Below are 20830 nucleotides of genomic sequence, written 5' to 3' on the forward strand. Positions count from 1 at the left end.
TCTTCCCTTGCCTCCCTCAGTATTCTAGGGTAGATCCCATCAGGCCCTGGGGACTTATCTACCTTGATGCTTTGCAAGACATCCAACACCTCCTCCTTTTTGATAATGAGATGACTGAGACTATCTGCACTCCCTTCCCTAGGCTCATCATCCACCAAGTCCTTCTCTTTGGTGAATACTGATGCAAAGTACTCATTTAGCACCTCGCCCATTTCCTCTGGCTCCACACATAGATTCCCATCTCTATCCTTGAGTGGGCCAACCCTTTCCCTGGTTACCCTCTTGCTCTTTATATATTTATAAAAAGCCTTTGGATTTTCCTTAATCCTGTTTGCCAATGGCTTTTCATGACCCCTAATAGCCCTCCTAACTCCTTGCTTAAGTTCCTTCCTACTGTCTTTATATTCCTCAAGTGCTTCATCTGTTCCTAGCCTTCCAGCCCTTACAAATGCTTCCTTTTCCTTTTTGACTCGGCTCACAATATCCCGTGTTATCCAAGCTTCCCGAAACTTGCGAAACTTGTCTTTCTTCCTCACAGGAACATGCTGGTCCTGGAGGTTCACCAGATTAATCCCTGGATTGGTGGGATTCTCTTTTTTGGAGAGTTTGCAGAAACTGGGCCGGTACTCTGTAGAGTTTCGAAGAATGAGAGGTGATCTCATTGAAACTTACAAAATTATTACAGGGCATGACAGGGTGGATGTGGATGGGATGTTTCCTCTGGCTGGTGAGTCCAGAACAAAGGGACACAGTCTCAGAATAAGCAGGCCATTTACGACTGAAATGAGGAGAAATTTCTTTACTCAGAGTGTGGTGAATCTGTGGAATTCTCTACCCCAGAGGGCTGTGGAAGCTCAATCATTGATCATGTTCAAGACAGAAATCAATAGATTTCTGAATACTAATGACATCAAGGGATATGAGGATAGTGGGGAAAAATGGTGCAGAGGTAGATGATCAGCCATGATTTGTTTGAATGGTGGAGCTGTCTAGATGGGCTGAATGGCTTATTCCTGCTCCTATTTCCTATGTTCCCAAATGTTCAGCAAGTCATCTCTGATCTAGGCTCAGCAAGCCGATCCAGAGTTAAATAAAGTGGCACAATTAGCTCCAACTGAAGCTGAGGCAAAGGGAGTTCCAGAAGGCTACTACATTAAAAATGGGATTCTGACGAGGAAGTGGAGACCTCCTGACAGACCTGTGGATGACAAATGGACAGTTGTTCACCAGAGCGTGGTCTTCTTTTTTGGCCTCCTTGTCTCGGGAGACAATGGGTAAGCGCCTAGAGGTGGTCAGAGGTTTGTGAAGCAGCGCCTGGAGTGGCTATAAAGGCCAATTCTAGAGTGACAGACTCTTCCACAGGTGCTGCAGATAAAATTGGTTGTCGGGGCTGTTACACAGTTGGCTCTCTCCTTGCACTTCTGTCTTTTTTCCTGCCAACTGCTGAGTCTCTTCGATTCGCCACTCTTTAGCCCTGCCTTTATGGCTGTCCGCCAGCTCTGGTGATCACTGGCAACTGACTCCCATGACTTGTGGTCAATGTCACAGGACTTCATGTCGCGTTTGCAGACGTCTTTAAAGCGGAGACATGGACGGCTGGTGGGTCTGATACCAGTGACGAGCTCGCTCTGCAATGTGTCCTTAGGGATCCTGCCATCTTCCATGCGGCTCACATGGCCAAGCCATCTCAAGCGCCGCTAGCTCAGTAGGGTGTATATGCTGGGGATGTTGGCCGCCTCGAGGACTTCTGCGTTGGAGATACGGTCCTGCCACCTGATATCAAGTATTCTCCAGAGGCAGCGAAGATGGAATGAATTGAGATGTCGCTCTTGGCTGACATACGTTGTCCAGGCCTCGCTGCCGTAGAGCAAGGTACTGAGGACACAGGCTTGATATACTCAGACTTTTGTGTTCCGTGTAGTCAGTGCACCATTTTCCCACACTCACTTGGCCAGTCTGGACATAGCAGCGGATGCCTTTCCCATGCGCTTGTTGATTTCTGCATCAAGAGATAGGTTCCTGGTGATAGTTGAGCCGAGGTAGGTGAACTCTTTAACCACTTCCAGAGCGTGGTCGCCGATGTTGATGGATGGAGCATTTCTGACGTCCTGTCCCATGATGTTCGTTTTCTTGAGGTTGATGGTTAGGCCAAATTCATTGCAGGCAATCCTGTCGATGAGTCTCTGCAAACACTCTTCTGTGTGGGATGTTAATGCAGCATTGTCAGCAAACAGGAGTTCCCTGATGAGGACCTTCCGTACTTTGGTCTTCCTCTTAGACGGGCAAGGTTGAACAATCTGCCATCTGATCTTGTGTGGAGGAAAATTCCTTCTTCTGAAGACTTGAACGCATGTGAGAGCAGCAAGGAGAAGAAAATCCCAAACAGTGTATGTGCGAGAACACAGCCCTGATTCACGCCACTCAGGATAGGAAAGGGGTCTGATGAGGCACCACTATGCTGAATTGTGCCTTTCATATTGTCATGGAATGAGGTGATGATACTTAGTATCTTTGGTGGACATCCGATCTTTGCTAGTAGTCTGAAAAGACCACGTCTGCTGACGAGGTCAAAGGCTTTGGTGAGATCAATGAAAGCAATGTAGAGGGGCATCTGTTGTTCTCTGCATTTCTCCTGTAGTTGGTGAAGGGAGAACAGCATGTCAATGGTGGATCTCTCTGCTCGAAAGCCACACTGTGCCTCAGGGTAGACATGCTCAGCCAGCTTCTGAAGCCTGTTTAAAATGACTTGAGCAAAGACTTTCCCCACTATGCTGAGCAGGGAGATTCCACGGTAGTTGTTGCAGTCACAGCGGTCACCCTTGTTCTTATAGAGGGTGATGATATTGGCATCGCGCATGTCCTGTGGTACTGCTCCCTCATCCCAGCACAGGCAAAGCAGTTCATGGAGTGCTGAGAGTATAGCAGGCTTAGCACTCTTGATTATTTCAGGGGTAATGCCGTTCTTCCCAGGGGCTTTCCACTGGCTAGAGAATTAATGGCATCACTGGGTTCTGATTTTGTTGGCTGTTCGTCCAGCTCATCCATGACTGGCAGAGACTGGGCTGCATTGAGGGTGGTCTCAGTGACAACCTTTTCCCTGGAGTTCTAGGTAGTGCTCCACCCAGCGGTCTATTTGCTTGCGTTGGTCAGTGATCGTGTCCCCTGATTTAGACTTGAGGGGGGGGCGATCTTTTTGATGGTTGGCCCAAAAGCTCTCTTAATGCCATCATACATTCCTCTGATGTTTCTGGTGTCGGAGGCCAGCTGAATACAACTGCATAGGTGTTGCCAGTAGTCATTTGCAGAGTGCCTGGCTGTTCTTTGTGCAGCGCTTCTGGCTACTTTATGTGCTACAGATGTTAACTCGCTGGGGGCTTTCTTGTAGTTCAACAGTACAATGCGCTTAGCGGCTATGACAGGATACAGCTCTTTAAAGTGAGATTGAAACCAGTCTGCATTCTGCTTCTCACGTTTGCCATAGATGGTCATTGCTGAGTCATAGATGGCGTTTCTGATGTGGGCCCACTTGGTCTCTGCTTCCCGTGTAGGAGTGTTTTGAAGGACTTTTTCAAGTGAATTTAGAAATTTATGTAACAGCTGTGGATAAGAAATTCTGTTAGTGTTGATGCGCAGGGGTGGCCCTTCTGCTTGGAGTGATGTAGCTTCTTTGGTTTGAGTCTAACCTTGCTGCATACCAGGGAGTGGTCGGTGTCGCAGTCCGCACTGTGGAAGCTGAGTGTGATTTGGACACTGTTTATAGAGGCTTGCCTGGTGACAATGAGGTCCAGCTGGTACCAATGACGTGATCTTAGGTGCCTCCATGAAACCTGGTGACAGGGTTTACTATGAAAGAATGAATTGGTGATGCAGAGGTTGTGATAGGTACACAACTCCAGCAGTCTCTGTCCATTCTCATTCATCCTTCCAATGCCATAGCACCCAAGGCAGGAGGGCCATGAGTCATGGTCGACCCCAACCCTGGCGTTAAAGTCCTCCAGCAGGAACAAATGTTTTGTATTAGGAATGCTACTAATGATATGATGGAGTTCCTCGTAGAACTGGTCTTTAACTTCAGGTGGGGAGCAGAGAGTTGGAGCATAGATGCTGAGTAGGTGTACTGGACCAGAGGCGGTGAGCAGTCGGATGGACAGTATGCGTTCTCAGCCATTTGGAGGTGGCTTGTTCACTAGAGAGTGATACCGCCCAAATACGCTGGGAAATATTAAGGATATTCCAAGAAATTCCTATAGCAGGACTTGTGGGGATCAAGAAGACCCAATCACGTATAGGTCAACATTTTTACTGGCCACGTCTTGCCAAGGACGTGGTGCAGTTTTGTAAAACATGCCATATGTGCCAGATTGTGGGAAAACCGCAACCTGCCATCAAAGCGGCACCTCTAATTTCCATACCAGATTTTGGTGAACCATTTAGTAGGGTTTTGGTAGACTGAGTGGAACCTTTACCGAAACCAAATGGGACACCGGTATATACTCACTATCATGGATATGGCTACTGGGTTCCCAGAGGTCATTCCCTTGAGAACAATTTCTGCTAAGGTAGTGGTAGAGACGTTAACCCAGTTCTTCACTAGATATGAATTACTGATTGAGATTCAATCGAATCAAGGTTCCAATTTGATAAATAAAATTTTTCAGACAGTTATGGGTAATTTGCGTAGAACACAGTTAATGTCTTCAGCCTACCACCCACAAACACAAGGAGCTTAGAAAGGTACCATTAGACTCTCAAAACGATGATCAGGGCATTATGTCATGAGTATCCCCATGATTGGGATAAAATTGTTTGCCTCGAGGGTTTCACCTAATGAGTCTAACGGCTTTAGTCCTTTTGAATTAGTTTATGGCCATGAGATAAGAGGTCCTCGAAAACTAATTTAAGAGAGGTTTTTAGAACAGATGGATGAATCTTCTGCATTAGATTATGCATCCGTGTTCCGGGAACGGCTCACAAGAGCCTGCAATGTGGCTCGGGAACACCTGAAAGCTTCCCACAGAACCATGAAGAAATGGGCAGACATGCATGCCAAGACCCGAACATTTCAACCAGGGGATGAGGTGTTAATATTACTGTCTTTACAGGGTGGACCGCTGAAAGAATGGTTCAGTGGCCCATATAAAGTGGTCAAAAGAATTGGTAAAGTAATTTATTTAATTGACATCCCAGAAAAAGTATTGGCTGTGTCATATCAATATGTTGAAACAATATCATCGCCGGGAGGAGGATAAAAAAAGAGTACGTCAGGTGTTAGGGACACTGAAATATGTAAGGGATAGAACAAAGAACAAAGAACAGTACAGTACAGGAACAGGCCATTCGGCCCCCCAAGACTGCGCCGATCTTGATGCCAGCCTAAACTAAAACCTTCTGCACTTCCGGGGACCGTATCCCTCTATTCCCATCCTATTCATGTATTTGTCAAGATGCTTCTTAAACGTCGCTATCGTACCTGCTTCCACCACCTCCCCTGGCAGCAAGTTCCAGGCACTCACCACCCTCTGTGTAAAGAACTTGCCTCGCACATCCCCTCTAAACTTTGCCCCTTGCACCTTAAACCTATGTCCCCTAGTAACTGACTCTTTCACCCTGGGAAAAAGCTTCTGGCTATCCACTCTGTCCATGCCACTCATAACTTTGTAAACCTCTATCATGTCGCCCCTCCACCCCCGTCGTTCCAGTGAAAACAATCCGAGTTTATCCAACCTCTCCTCATAGCTAATGCCCTCCAGACCAGGCAACATCCTGGTAAACCTCTTCTGTACCCTCTCCAAAGCCTCCACATCCTTCTGGTAGTGTGGCGACCAGAATTGCACGCAATATTCTAAATGTGGCCTAACTAAAGTTCTGTACAGCTGCAGCATGACTTGCCAATTTTTATACTCTATGCCCTGACCGATGAAGGCAAGCATGCCTTCTTGACTACCTTATCCACCTGCGTTGCCACTTTCAGTGACCTGTGGACCTGTATGCCCAGATCTCTCTGCCTGTCAATACTCCTAAGGGTTCTGCCATTTACTGTATACTTCCCACCTGCATTAGATCTTCCAAAATGCATTACCTCACATTTGTCTGGATTAAACTCTGTCTGCCATTTCTCCGCCCTAGTCTCCAACCGATCTATATCCTGCTGTATCCTCTGACAATCCTCATCACTATCCGCAACTCCACCAACCTTTGTGTCGTCCGCAAACTTACTAATCAGACCAGCTACATTTTCCTCCAAATCATTTATATATACTACAAAGAGCAAAGGTCCCAGCACTGATCCCTGCAGAACACCACTAGTCACATCCCTCCATTCAGAAAAGCACCCATCCACTGATACCCTCTGTCTTCTATGACCGAGCCAGTTCTGTATCCATCTTGCCAAGTCACCTCTGATCCCATGTGACTTCACCTTTTGTACCAGTCTGCCATAAGGGACCTTGTTAAAGGCTTTACTGAAGTCCATATAGACAACATCCACTGCCCTTCCTTCATCTTCGTCACTTCCTCAAAAAACTCAAATCTAGTTAGTGAGATAGTGAGAATGAGGCAGAAGGGCACCTAGGCAATTCTCAAATTGAACCTCCTACTATCCGGTTAGCTAATACTGAATTGCTAGGGAGATTGGACACTATGCTTTCATATTTAGATGCAGAACAATAAGAAGACCTAACAAGGCTACTCACAGTATTTAAAGGAGTCTGTAAGGACAAGCCAGGATGTACAACCTTAGCCATACATGATGTGGAGGTAGAGGAATCCTTTCCTATAAAAGAGCATCCTTATCACTTAACTCTGGAGAAACAGGCCCAGGTAAAACCAGAAATCCAATACATGCTGGAAAACCACCTAATTGAACTTAGTCAAAGCAGCTGGAGTTCTCGAGTGATATTATGCCTAAACCTGACAGTTCAACTTGATTCTGCATAGACTACAGAAAGGTTAATGCAGCAACAAAGGCAGACTTCTATCCAATTCCTTGCTTGGAAGACTGTATTGACTGAGTGGGCAGTGCCACTTTTCTTACAAAAATAGATTTGTTAAAGGGATACTGGAAGGTTCCTTTAACACCCCAAGCTAAAGGAATATCAGCCTTGTCACACCAGACAGTCTTTTCCAATGCTGAATGATGCCATTCGGGCTGATAAAATGCCCCAGCCACTTTTCAGAGACTAATGAACCAAATGGTAACCAGTGTTCCTAACTGGGTGGTTTACCTTGACAATGTGATGGTGTACTGTGACACTTGGAAGGACCACTTGGAGCAACTAGAAACCCTGTTTAAAAAATTACAATTGGCTGATTTAGTGATAAACCTTGCCAAAAGTGAATTTGCAAAAGCGGGGGTAATCTACCTAGGGCATATAGTAGGGCAAGGACAAATGTTGCCAAGAACAGCGAAAGTACAAGCATTGGTGGAGTTCCCCACCCCTAGGACTAAGCGAGAAATCATGAGGTTCTTGGGGATGTGTGGTTTCTACTGCACGTTTGTACCAAATTTTAGTACTACAGCTGCTCCACTGACAGATTTTCTACAAAAAAAGAAAACCAAGGTCGTGTGGTCAGGGGCATCTTTTGAGAGGCTGAAAACCATTTTCATTATGGCTGCTCCAAATTTCACTCAGCCCTTCAAGGTAGCAATTGATGCTAGTGACCTGAGGTCATTGCAGTCCTGTTACAAGACGATGAATCAGGCATCGTGGGGTACTTTTACAAAAAGCTAAATCAACACCAAAAAAGATATTTAACAGTGGCAAAATACCCCCTAGGCTTATTACCAGCTCTTCAGCATTTTGAAGTATATGTTCGCCACGACTACAGAGAGATACTGGTATATACTGATCATAACCCCCTAGCCTTTGTGGAAAAATTCAAAAACCAGAATGCCAGGCTATTTTTATGAAATTTACTATTGCAACCATATTACTTAAAGATTTTTAAAAATATTTTTTGATGTGGGCATCACTGACTAGGCCACCATTTATTGCCCATGAGCTGAGTGGCTTGCTAGGCCATTTAAGAGTCAACCACATTGCTGTGGGTCTGGATTCATACGTAGGCCAGACCATGTAAGGACAGTAGATTTTCTTCCCTGAAGGACATTAATGAACCAGGTGGGTTTTTACAACAATCAACAATGGTTTCATGGTACCATTAGACTAGATTTTTTTTATTCCAGTTTTATTCATTGAATTCCAATTTCACTATCTGCCATGGTGGGATTCGAACCCATGCCACCAGACCATTAGCCTGGGCTCTGGATTACTGGTCTAGTGACATTACCACCATGCCACCACTTCCCCATTGCAGGAAAAAATAATGTAATTGCGGATGCTTTGTCTATTGTTATAGTTTGGTATGTTTATGTGAAGAGCCAATAACACAACAACTCCCAGTGGTGCTGCCGATACTACTGATGGGCTTGCAGGTCTTGGAGGTGGGGGGGTCTTTTAAGGGCCGAGGTGGGGTTCCCCTCCCCTTTTGGGCCAGCATCTGGAACCCCGCTGGCTCCATAAAATCCAGCCCACCGGGTGCAGATCCCGGCTCTCAGCTGACATCTAACATACATGCAGTGGCTGTATCTGAGCTGGTGGCTACAAATGTCAGATCAAGTAATGGTGTTTCTCCATTGTCAGTCTCTTCTTTCTCTTTCACTTCTTGCTCCTGCACCGGAGGCACAAGTATAGGGCTTTGGTGAAGGGAGGTGGGGAATGTAAAAGGTGAAAGCTTAGACTATCTGCAACTTGCAATCAGAAGAGACTGCAGGATGAGGGGCAAGTGGGAGCGAGAAGTTGGATTAGGTATGAGCACACATCTTCAATGGTTTCAGCCCTGCCACTGGCCCCGGAATCAGCTACGGCTGCAAACCATCTCCTCTACTGGGTGAGGACCTGCAGCCTTAAATGTCCCTCACTGGTTATGTGCTGCTGCAAGCAGTTGTAAGCCACCTTGTTCTGCAAGAGAGACAGAAGTGCATGTGTGGTGCACTGTGTTTGGGTGATGTGCTGGAAGTATGTGTAAGATGTAAGGTTTGGGTGTGAGACTTGCAGCAGTGCTAATTTTGTGAGGATGAGGTGAAGCTATGAATGTGAGGTATGAGTCATGGTTGCTAGAGGTTGTTGGTAAGTGAGTGAAGGGGAGGTGACGAATTGAACAGTGTGTGAGACTAGCAACTCATTTGTAAGGATGTGACATTTTAAGATACATTCACTGATCTTGATGACTCGTGTGAGGTCATGGAACTTCTTGCAGCACTGCATCCAGGTCTTCGGGCCTACACTGCTTTTATTAACCACTGTAAGATTTGGAAATTTACTTATAATTTGTTCTTGGACCAGACAATAGAGAATTCAGATGAGGATACACCTGATGTCGTGATATCAGGATGATTTATTAAGGCAAAAAGCAATACCTAATAAATCCAAGACAGTCGATATCCGAGTCTGGGGGGCTTTTACTCTCACTGACTCTAGTGGCATAGATTGCTCATGACTCCTCTTCTCTTGCCTCTCCCTTTGTCTTCTTCAAATCTGTGCACTGATCCCTCCGGATCTCTTCCTTTATTCTTCATAGCCAGTGGTTCCTCCTATACTCTGGTGTACTTGCCATACACTAATTGGTTGGTTCATACATATCGCTCGCTGTTTTGATCCTGCTATCTCGTTTTTCGATGCTTCCATTTATACATTAATCATGATCACATGCAAAAAACGTGTCATTGGTGCACAAACAGTCCATTATAACCTCGAGGTCCATTAGTTCATACATTTCCAGTGAAAATTATCCTGTTTATCTGTTACATTTTGACCACACTTGTTACATAGTTTTCGATATCTGTTCTTTTCTTTCCCTTCATCTGTTCATGTTATTAATCCGTGCCACAATGTGGTTCTGGTTGACTCAAACTTTGTAGGCAGCAATTTTTTCAGTAAGGCACACATATAAAATTAACTCTTCATTTACCAAAATCTTATACAAAATGTATATGAAAGTACATAAAATTCATAATGCAAAAAGAGATAAAAATTCCACATTTCCTTCACTGCGACGACTATCTGCTTCTGCTGCCTTTGTAGCATCTATCTGCAGGGCCTCCTGGACCCCTGTGGGTAGAGGACCTCTCTCCTTCTGTCCACCTTCTGCATCAAGGCCTCCAGTGCTGCATCAGAGAACCTTTGAACATGTTCCCTGCCCTGTTGCACCATTATTCAATGTTCATCCTGCTCAGAATGTCTTTCCCCACCCACTTCCAGCACTGGCGGCAGTCAAAAATGCTCCTCTCCTTTACGAAGTAGAGGCTGGCTTTAAGAAGTGCAGGCTAACTTGAAGTGGTACTAGCTTCACATGAACTTGGGCCCCTGCTAAGGTGTGCAGTCACCCAGCAGTTTGTTTAGTGCTGGGCTGCATGCTACAATCATGGTAATGAGCAGGCAGCACAAAATTTGCATGCTGCCTGCATTGGAAGGAACAGGCATGGGTTAATCACGCATGAGATTCCCATGCCCATTTTTGGGGTCTCTCCAATTTTGTCCTTTTTGTGTTTAAACGTCAAACATTCTTGTGCCTCCAACATCTTGACATTCATTCTGAAGCAAATGGGGCCAGAACTCAGTCTTTTGATGCTAATGTAAATTTCAGGATCCATCAGGGGGTCACATAATTAGCATAAACCAAACAGGCACCGGTGCCACTAGAGGCACATGTCAGGCACCAAGTATTGGGGATGTCAGGAGTTGCAGCCTAGGGTGCTAATTTTGGAGGCATGCTGAGGCCCCAGGTTGAAACAAATTGTTGCATTTTTCTACATCATCAGGTAGCCCAGGGCATGAGGACCGGGCCTTGCAGGTGGCTCCCCCAGCTACTGCTCCAACCAACAAACTAGCCCATTGACGCTCCACCAGGGAAGAGATAAGGAAACTTCCAGTCTGGGAGCTGTGCCTCTCATCCATGCCCTCTTTCAGTCTGGTGTCTTTTTTAGAGCTAGTGGAAGCTTCATCCCCAAGAAGGCCCATAGGAAAATACTGGGAAAGTCTAGCATCCAGCATGCTGGCTCCTGGTCTAATCTATGGCCCTTCCACTAGACAGATGTGGCAGAAATGTGGATTTTTGATCCATGCATCTTTATTGTTTAATTGCTGATAGGTTGAAGACTAATTCCAATGGATTTATTTTCTTCAGCCAATTTAGAACCAGAACGTTGAAATGTGACCTGATTATGCCACTAAAGCAACCAGATCAAAATTTAGGTGGAAGGTAAAGAGCCCAGGAGAGCGAGAGAGTTTACTGAGAGCAGCGGGAAACAGCAGGAGCAGAGTGGGGCATAAACAGCCCAGGAGAGAGAGAGAGACTTCACTGAGAGCATCAGCAGGAAACAACGGGAGCATAGCGAAGCATAAAGATCCCAGGAGAAAGTGAGAGTTCACTGAGAGCGGTGGAAAAGAGCAGGAGCCAAGTGGGGTTAACTGCTGCTGTCGCTGCCAGTCTGCAGGTTCAGAGCTGCATTTGGAAAGAAAAATCGAGGTGTGGCATCACAGGAATGTAGGTAGGTGATTGGCTGGTGAGTATTTCCTAGTTATCCTATCTGAACTAAGGAATAAACTGGTGTGTCTTATCTTTCTATTTTTTAAAGTAAGGTTTATTACTACCAGCAAGGTGTATTAAGTATAGGTAGGGTTTATCAGTAATTAATAAGGTTTGTTAGCATTAGTGTGGTTTATTAATAGTGCTAAGGTTTATTCGTATTGATAAAGGTTTATTAGCAGTAGCCAGGTTATTAACCAACAGATAAAGGAATAGCGGGGCTGCTCCAACCTATACAGTGCACATCCTGTGCTATGTGGGAACTCCAGGATGCTTCTCATATCCTGAATAACCATATGCGCAGGAAATGTTGTCAGTTGCAGCAACTGAGCTCTGCGTTTGAAACTTGAGCAGCAGCTGGTGTCGCTGCAGTGCACCCATGAGGTTGAGAGCTTCGTGGATAACATGTTTATAGATGTGGTCACCACAAAGCCTTATAAAGGAAGAGAGGGAATGGGTGACCACCAGACAGTCAAGAAGAAACAGGCAGGTAGTGCAGAAGTCACCTGGGTGCATCTCACTCTCCAACCGGTACTCAGTTCTGAATACTGAGGAAAGTGATGGTTCATCTGGGGAGTCAAGGCCATGGCACCACGAGTAGCTGTGCAGGGAGGTACAAGGAAGATTGGAAGAGTAATAGCGATAGGAGATTCGATAATCAGAGGAACAGACAGGCGTTTCCGTGGCCGCAGACATGAATCCAGGGTCATGTGTTGCCTCCCTGGTGAAAGGGGAGGCGGTGGCGTAGTGGTATTGTCACTGGACTGGTAACCCAGAGACCCAGGATATTGCTCTGGGGACATGAGTTCAAATCCCACCACAGCAGAAGGTGGAATTTGAATTTAATTAATAAATCTGGAATTAAAAGCTAGTCTAATGATGGCCATGAAACCATTGTCAATTGTTGTAAAAACCCATCTGGTTCACTAATGTCCTTTAGGGAAGGAAATCTGCTGTCCTTACCTGGTCTGGCCTACATATGACTCCAGACACACAGCAATGTGGTTGACTCTTACATGCCCACTGAAATGGACTAGCAAGCCACTCAGTTGTATCTAACCACTACGAAGGCAATAAAAAATAATGAAACCAGACGGACCACCTGGCATCGACCTAGGCACCGGAAACGACAACAGCAAACCCAGTCCTGTCGACCCTGAAAAGTCCTCCTTACTAACATCTGGGGACTTGTGCCGAAATTGGGAGAGCTGTCCCACAGACTGGTCAAGCAACAGCCTGACATAGTCATACTCACGGAATCATACCTGACAGACAATGTCCCAGACACTGCCATCACCATCCCCATGTATGTCCTTTCCCACCGGCAGGACAGACCCAGCAAAGGTAGCAGCACAGTGGTGTACGGTCGGGATGGAGTTACCCTGGGAGTCCTCAACATCGACTCCGGACCCCATGTAGTCTCATGGCATCAGGTCAACATGGACAAGGAAACCTCCTGCTAATTACTACCTACTGCCCTCCCTCAGCTGATGACTCAGTACTGCTCCATGTTGAACAGCACTTGGTGGAAGCACTGAGGGTGGCAAGAGCACAAAATGTACTCTGGGTGGGGGACTTCAATGTCCATCACCAAGAGTGGCTTGGTAGCACCACTACTGACCGAACTGGCCGAGACCTAAAGGACATAGCTGCTAGACTGGGTATGCAGCAGGTGGTGAGGGAACCAACAAGAGGGAAAAACATACTTGACCTCGTTCTCACCAATCTGCCTGCTGCAGATGCGTCTGTCCATGACAGTATTGGTCGGAGTGACCACCTCACAGTCCTTGTGGAGACGAAGTCCCACCTTCACAATGAGGAAAACCTCCATCGTGTTGTGTGGCACTACCACTGTGCTAAATGGGATAGATTTTGAACAGATCTAGCAATGTAAAATTGGGCATCCATGGGGTGCTGTGGGCCATCAGCAGCAGCAGAACTGTACTCAACCACAATCTGTAACCTCATGGCCCAGCATATCCCCCACTCTACCATTACCATCAAGCCAGGAGACTAACCCTAACCCTGAAGAGTGCGGGAGGGAATGCCAGGAGCAGCACCAGGTATACCTCAAAATGAGGTGTCAACCTGGTGAAGCTACAACACAGGACTATCTGCATGCCAAACAGCGTAAGCAGCATGCAATAGACAGAGCTAAGTGATCCCATTACCAATGTATCAGATCTAAGCTCTGCAGTCCTACCACATCCAGCCGTGAATGGTGGTGGACAATAAAACAACTGACTGGATGAGGCGGCTTCACAAATATCCCCATCCTCAATGATGGGGGAGCCCAGCACATCAGTGCCAAAGATAAGGTTGAAGCATTTGCAACAATCTTCAGCCAGAAGTGTCGAGTTGATGATCCATCTCGGCCTCCTCCTGAAGTCCCCAGCATTACAGATGCCAGAATTCAGCCAAGGGGGTGCAGGAGCAGAGAGACCTGGGTATATATCTGCATAATTCATTGAAGGTGGCAGGACAGGTTGAGAGAGTGGTTAATAAAGCATACAGTATCCTGGGTTTTATTAATAGGGGCATAGAGTACAAGAGCAAAGAAGTTATGTTGAACTTGTATAAGATACTAGTTCGGCCTCAGCTGTAGCATTGTGTCCAGTTCTGGCTGCCACAGCTTAGGAAAGATGTGAGGGCATTAGAGTGGGTGCAGTAAAGATTCAGGAGAATAGTTACAGGGATGAGGAACTTCAGTTATGAAGATAAATTGAATAAGTTGGGACTGTTTTCCTTGAAGAAGAGATGGCTGAGAGGTGATTTGATAGAAGTATTCAAAATCGTGAGGGGTCTGGATAGAGTAGATAGAGAGAAACTGTTCCCACACGCGAAAGGATTGAGAATGAGAGTGCACAGATTTAAAGTAATTGATAAAAGAAGCAACAGTGACACTGCACTCTCTGAGAGTGTGGTGGAGGCAGGTTTAATTGAAGCATTGAAAAAGGGAATTAGTTATATGAAAAGGAAGAATGTGCAGGGTTACGGGGAGAAGGCAGGGCAGAGGCAGGAGATGAAATGCTCATTAGGAGAGCTGGTGCAGACATGATGGGCCAAATAGCTTCCTTCTGTGCTGTAACAATTCTGTGAATTCTGTCATCAACCTAAAATGTTAACTCTGTTTCTCCCTCCACTGATGCTGCCTGGCCGGCTGAGTATTTCCAGATTTTGTTTTTATTTTTGACATTAATGATCTGATACATTATGAATTATTATGAATGATTTTTTTCTGGCATGGCTATATGTACACTGAGCCCATTACACTGTATTGCTGCAGTAATCTGAAGTAACACAGGATAAAGTCCTAATTGGACCATTTTGTTTTAAATAAATCAGATTTCTTAAATGGTGGCAGTGACGCCACCTTCTGCATTAAGATAATCAAAATCTGGGGCCACAATGTTCGATGCATAAACTGCAAATAATTTTAGGTTGAAAATAATTGAAATAAATACTCAAACTGATAACATTATTGAATGCCATTTAGTCTTCACATTTCAATAACTTACCATCAGTTACACTACTTCACAAAGTACTTTGATTCTACAACTGAAAAACAGTGCTGAGTTGATTCAGGTTGCAAGGTCTTCAATTTTTTTAAATTCATTCATGGGATGTGGGAGTCACTGGCTAGGCCAGCATTTATTGCCCATCCCTAATTGCCCTTGAGAAGGTGGTGGTGAGCTGCCTTCTTGAACCGCTGCAATCCATTTGGGGTAGGTACACCCACAGTGCTGTTAGGAAGGGAGTTCCAGGATTTTGACCCAGCGACAGTGAAGGAACAGCGATATAGTTCCAAGTCAGGATGGTGTGTGACTTGGAGGGGAACTTGCAGGTGGTGGTGTTCCCATGCATTTGCTGTCCTTGTCCTTCTAGTTGGTAGAGGTTGCGGGTTTGGAAGGTGCTGTCTAAGGAGCCTTGGTGCATTGCTGCAGTGCATCTTGTAGATGGTACACACTGCTGCTACTGTGCATCGGTGGTGGAGGGAGTGAATGTTTGTAGATGGGGTGCCAATCAAGCGGGCTGCTTTATCCTGGATGCGGTCAAGCTTCTTGAGTGTTGTTGGAGCTGTACCGATTCAGGCAAGTGAAGAGTATTCCATCACTCTCCAGACTTGTGCCTTGTAGATGGTGGACAGGCTTTGGGCAGTCAGGAGGTGAGTTACTCGCCTCAGGATTCCTAGCCTCTGGCCTGCTCTTGTAGCCATGGTATTTATATGGCTACTCCAGTTCAGTTTATGGTCAATGATAGCCCCGAGGATGTTGATCGTGAGGGATTCAGCAGGGTAATGCCATTGAATGTCAAGGGGAGATGGTTAGATTCTCTCTTGTTGGAGATGGTCATTGCCTGGCACTTGTGTGGCACGAATGTTACTTGCCACTTATCAGCCCAAGCCTGGATATTGTCCAGGTCTTGCTGCATTTCTACACGGACTGCTTCAGTATCTGAGGAGTCACAAATGGTGCTGAACATTGTGCAATCATCAGTGTACTTCCCCACTTCTGACCTTATGATTGAAGAAAGGTCATTGATGAAGCAGCTGAAGATGGCTGGGCCTAGGACACTACCCTGAGGAACTCCTACAGTGATGTCCTGGAGCTCAGATGATTGACCTCCAACAACCACAACCATCTTCCTTTGCGCAAGGTATGACTCCAGCCAGCGGAGGGTTTTCCCCCTGATTCCCATTGACCTCAGTTTTGCTGGGGCTCCTTGATGCCATACTCGGTCAAATGCTGCCTTGCTGTCAAGGGCAGTCACTCTCACCTCACCTCTTGAGTTCAGCTCTTTTTTCCATGTTTGAACCAAGGCTGTAATGAGGTCAGGAGCTGAGTGGCCCTGGCGGAACCCAAACTGAGCGTCAGTGAGCAGGTTATTGCTAAGCAAGTGCCGCTTGCTGGCACTGTTGATGACACCTTCCATCACTTTACTGATGATTGAGAGTAGGCTGATAGAGCGGTAATTGACCGGGTTGGACTTGTCCTGCTTTTTGTGTACAGGACATACCTGGGCAATTTTCCACGTTGCAGGGTAGATGCCAGTGTTGTAGCTGTACTGGAACAGCTTGGCTAGGGGCGTGGCAAGTTCTGGAGCACAGGTCTTCAGTACTATTGCCGGAATATTGTCAGGGCCCATAGATTTTGCAGTATCCAGTGCCTTCAGTCGTTTCTTGTTATCACATGGAGTGAATCGAATTGGCTGAAGTCTGGCATCTATGATGCTGGGGACTTCAGGAGGAGGCCGAGATGGATCATCAACTCAGCACTACTGGCTGAAGATTGTTGCAAATGCTTCAGCCTTATCTTTCACACTGATGTGCTGGGCTCCCCTGTCATTGAGGATGGGGATATTTGTGGAGCCACCTCCTCCAGTTAGTTGTTTAATTGTCCACCACCATTCACGGCTGGATGTTGTCGGACTGCAGAGCTTAGACCTGATCCGTTGATTATGGGATCGCTTAGCTCTGTCTATCGCATGCTGCTCATGCAGTTTGGCACGCAGATAGTCCTGTGTTGTCCTCATTTTGAGGTATGCCTGGTGCTGCTCCTGGCATGCCCTCCTGCACTCCATAATGAACCAGGGCTGGTCCCCTGGCTTGATGGTAATGGTCGAGTGGGGGATATGACGGGCCATGGTGTTATAGATTGTGGTTGAGTACAATTCTGCTGCTGCTGATGGCCCACAGCGCCTCATGGATGCCCAGTTTTGCATTGCTAGATCTGTTCAAAATCTATCCCATTTAGCACAGTGGTAGTGCCACACAACACAATGTGAAGGCAGGACTTCGTCTCCACAAGGACTGTGCGATGGTCACTCCTACCAATACTGTCGTGGACAGATGTATCTGTGGCGGGCACATTGGTGAGGACGAGGTCAAGTATGTTTTCCCCTCTTGTTGGTTCCCTCACCACCTGCCATGTACCCAGTCTAGCAGATATGTCCTTTAGGACTTGGCCAGCTTGGTCAGTAGTGGTGCTACTGAGCCACTCTTGGTGATGGACATTGAAGTCCCCCAATCAGAGTACATTTTGTGCCCTCGCCACCCTCAGTGCTTCCTCCAAGTGCTGTTCAAAATGGAGGAGTATTGACTCATTAGGTGAGGGAGGGCGGTAGGTGGTAAACAGCAGGAGGTTTCCTTGTCCATGTTTGATCTGATGCCATGAGAGTTCATGGGGTCCAGAGTCAATATTGAGGACTCCCAGGGCAACTCCCTCCCCACTTTTCCACCACCTCTGGTGGGTCTGTGCTGCCGGTGGGACAGGACATACCCGGGGATGGTGATGGCAGTGTCTGGGACATTTTCTGTAAGGTATGATTCCGTGAGTATGACTATGTCAGGCTTTTGCTTGACCAGTCTGTGGGACAGCTCTCCCAACTTTGGCACAAGCCCCCAGATGTTCGTAAGAAGGACTTTGCAGGGTCGACAGGGCTGGTTTTGCCGTTGTCGTTTCCGGTGCCTAGGTCGATGCCTGGTGGTCCGTCTGGTCTCATTCCTTTTTATTTACTTCGTAGCAGTTAGTTACAACTGAGTGGCTTTCTAGGCCATTTCAGAGGGTATATAAGAGTTAACCACATTGCTGGGGTCTGGAGTCACATGTCAGCCAGACCAGGTAAGGACAGCAGATTTCCTTCCCTAAAGGACATTAGTTAAACAGATGGGTTTTTACAACAATCGACAATGGTTTTATGGCCATCATTAGACTAGCATTTAATTGAATTCTGCTGTGGTGGGATTTGAACCCATGTCCCCAGAGCAATACCCTGCGTCTCTGGGTTACTAGTCCAGTGACAACATCACTACGCTACTGCCTCCCCTATAAGATGACGTTTTTAGGAGGGACTTGTTTTACTGGGGTTGTGTTTTGGGTGGGCAGAGGGAATGGCAAATATTAATCCCATCTTCTCAACAAGGGAAGTAGAGACAGCCCTGGTAATTATAGACCTGTGAGCCTTACTTCGGTTGTGGGTAAAATGTTGGAAAAGCTTATAAGCGACAGGATTTATAATCATCTTGAAAAGAATAAGTTCATTAGCGATAGTCAGCACGGTTTTGTGACGGGTAGGTCGTGCCTCACAAACCTTATTGAGTTTTTCGAGAAGGTGACCAAACAGGTGGATGAGGGTAAAGCAGTGGATGTGGTGTATATGGATTTCAGTAAGGCATTTGATAAGGTTCCCCACGGTAGGCTATTGCAGAAAATACGGAAGTGTGGGGTTGAAGGTGATTTAGAGCTTTGGGTCAGAAATTGGCTAGCTGAAAGAAGACAGAGGGTGGTGGTTGATGGCAAATGTTCATCCTGGAGTTTAGTTACTAGTGGTGTACCGCAAGGATCTGTTTTGGGGCCACTGCTGTTTGTCATTTTTATAAATGACCTGGAAGAGGGTGTAGAAGGGTGGGTTAGTAAATTTGCGGATGACACGAAGGTCGGTGGAGTTGTGGATAGTGCCGAAGGATGTTGTAGGGTACAGAGGGACATAGATAGACTGCAGAGCTGGGCTGAGAGATGGCAAATGGAGTTTAATGCGGAAAAGTGCGAGGTGATTCACTTTGGAAGGAGTAACAGGAATGCAGAGTACTGGGCTAATGGGAAGATTCTTGGTAGTGTAGATGAACAGAGAGATCTTGGTGTCCAGGTGCATAAATCCCTGAAGGTTGCTACCCAGGTTAATAGAGCTGTTAAGAAGGCATATGGTGTGTTAGCTTTTATTAGTAGGGGGATCGAGTTTCGGAGCCACGAGGTCATGCTGCAGCTGTACAAAACTCTGGTGAGACCGCACCTGGAGTATTGCGTACAGTTCTGGTCATCGCATTATAGGAAGGATGTGGAAGCTATGGAAAGGGTGCAGAGGAGATTTACTAGGATGTTGCCTGGTATGGAGGGAAGGTCTTACGAGGGAAGGCTGAGGGACTTGAGGTTGTTTTCGTTGGAGAGAAGGAGGAGGAGAGGTGACTTAATAGAGACATATAAGATAATCAGAGGGTTAGATAGGGTGGATAGTGAGAGTCTTTTTCCTCGGATGTTGATGGCAAACACAAGGGGACATAGCTTTAAGTTGAGGGGTGATAGATATAGGAAAGATGTGAGAGGAAGTTTCTTTACTCAGAGAGTAGTAGGGGCGTGGAACGCCCTGCCTGCAACATTAGTAGACTCGCCAACTTTAGGGGCATTTAAGTGGTCATTGGATAGACATATGGATGAAAATGGAATAGTGTAGGTCAGATGGTTTCACAGGTCGGCGCAACATCGAGGGCCGAAGGGCCTGTACTGCGCTGTAATGTTCTAATTTCTAATTATTTGGACGCCAGACAATTTTAACGCTCGGCGTCATTTACATCTCACCGCTCAGCTCCTGCCCAAAATGATCAGAAAGAGCAGAGTGGAAAATCTTTTTTTTGCAGAAACTGGTTATGATTTGGAATGAACTGCCTGAGAGTGTGGTGGGGGCAGATTAAATTGAGGCTTTCAAAAGAGAACTGGATAACTATATGAAGAGAAAAAAAATTGCAGGGCTACAGGGAAAAGACAGGGGAGTGGAACTAGGTGAATTGCTCTTGCAGAGAGCCAGCACAAACACGATGGGCTGAATAGCCTCCTTCTGTGCTATAACCATTCTCTGATTCTATGAGGTAACTGCCTGGCGACTAACAGGGGATGAATGGATGGCTGCGAGACCACTCGCCAGTACTCAGGTGGGTCACTGGAGGGAGGAGAGGACAGGGGTTTCCATCAGGGTATTGCAGATGGGATGGTGGGGCCCCTTGGGCAGCAAAGGACTAGGCTTTCCTCTTGTGACCAAGGGGAAGACTCCTGCTGTCACAATGATTGCATTAAAACCTACGTTTTAAGGTCACTGCTCTTTCCCTGACAAGCTTTACTCAGACCTCCACACAGTCAGTGGTTAAAATGCCATTGGGGTAATAATGACATCATAGGACTCCAATTTGTAGGTATTAATGAGGCTTCCACCTGAGTCAGGCAAGCACCTTTACCACCTACATTAAAGGGCCCATTTAACGCAGTATCCAACTCAATTGGGGCAGTATGTTTCCGGAGGCAATTTTAATTGCTTGTTGGCTCCAGTTCTGCTGGATCAAGGCAGCCCCTTTCCATTTAAAGTAGAAAGAAAACGGGAACTGAATGTTGCATTGGGTCAGACACTCTTCTTTTACTCTAGTGAGTTCAGACCAAATTCTATACAAGCAGATGGAATGGCAGCCTCCTGGCTGTCAGAG

This window comes from Heterodontus francisci, chromosome 5 (assembly GCF_036365525.1).
Source record: "Heterodontus francisci isolate sHetFra1 chromosome 5, sHetFra1.hap1, whole genome shotgun sequence".
NCBI lineage: Eukaryota > Metazoa > Chordata > Chondrichthyes > Heterodontiformes > Heterodontidae > Heterodontus > Heterodontus francisci.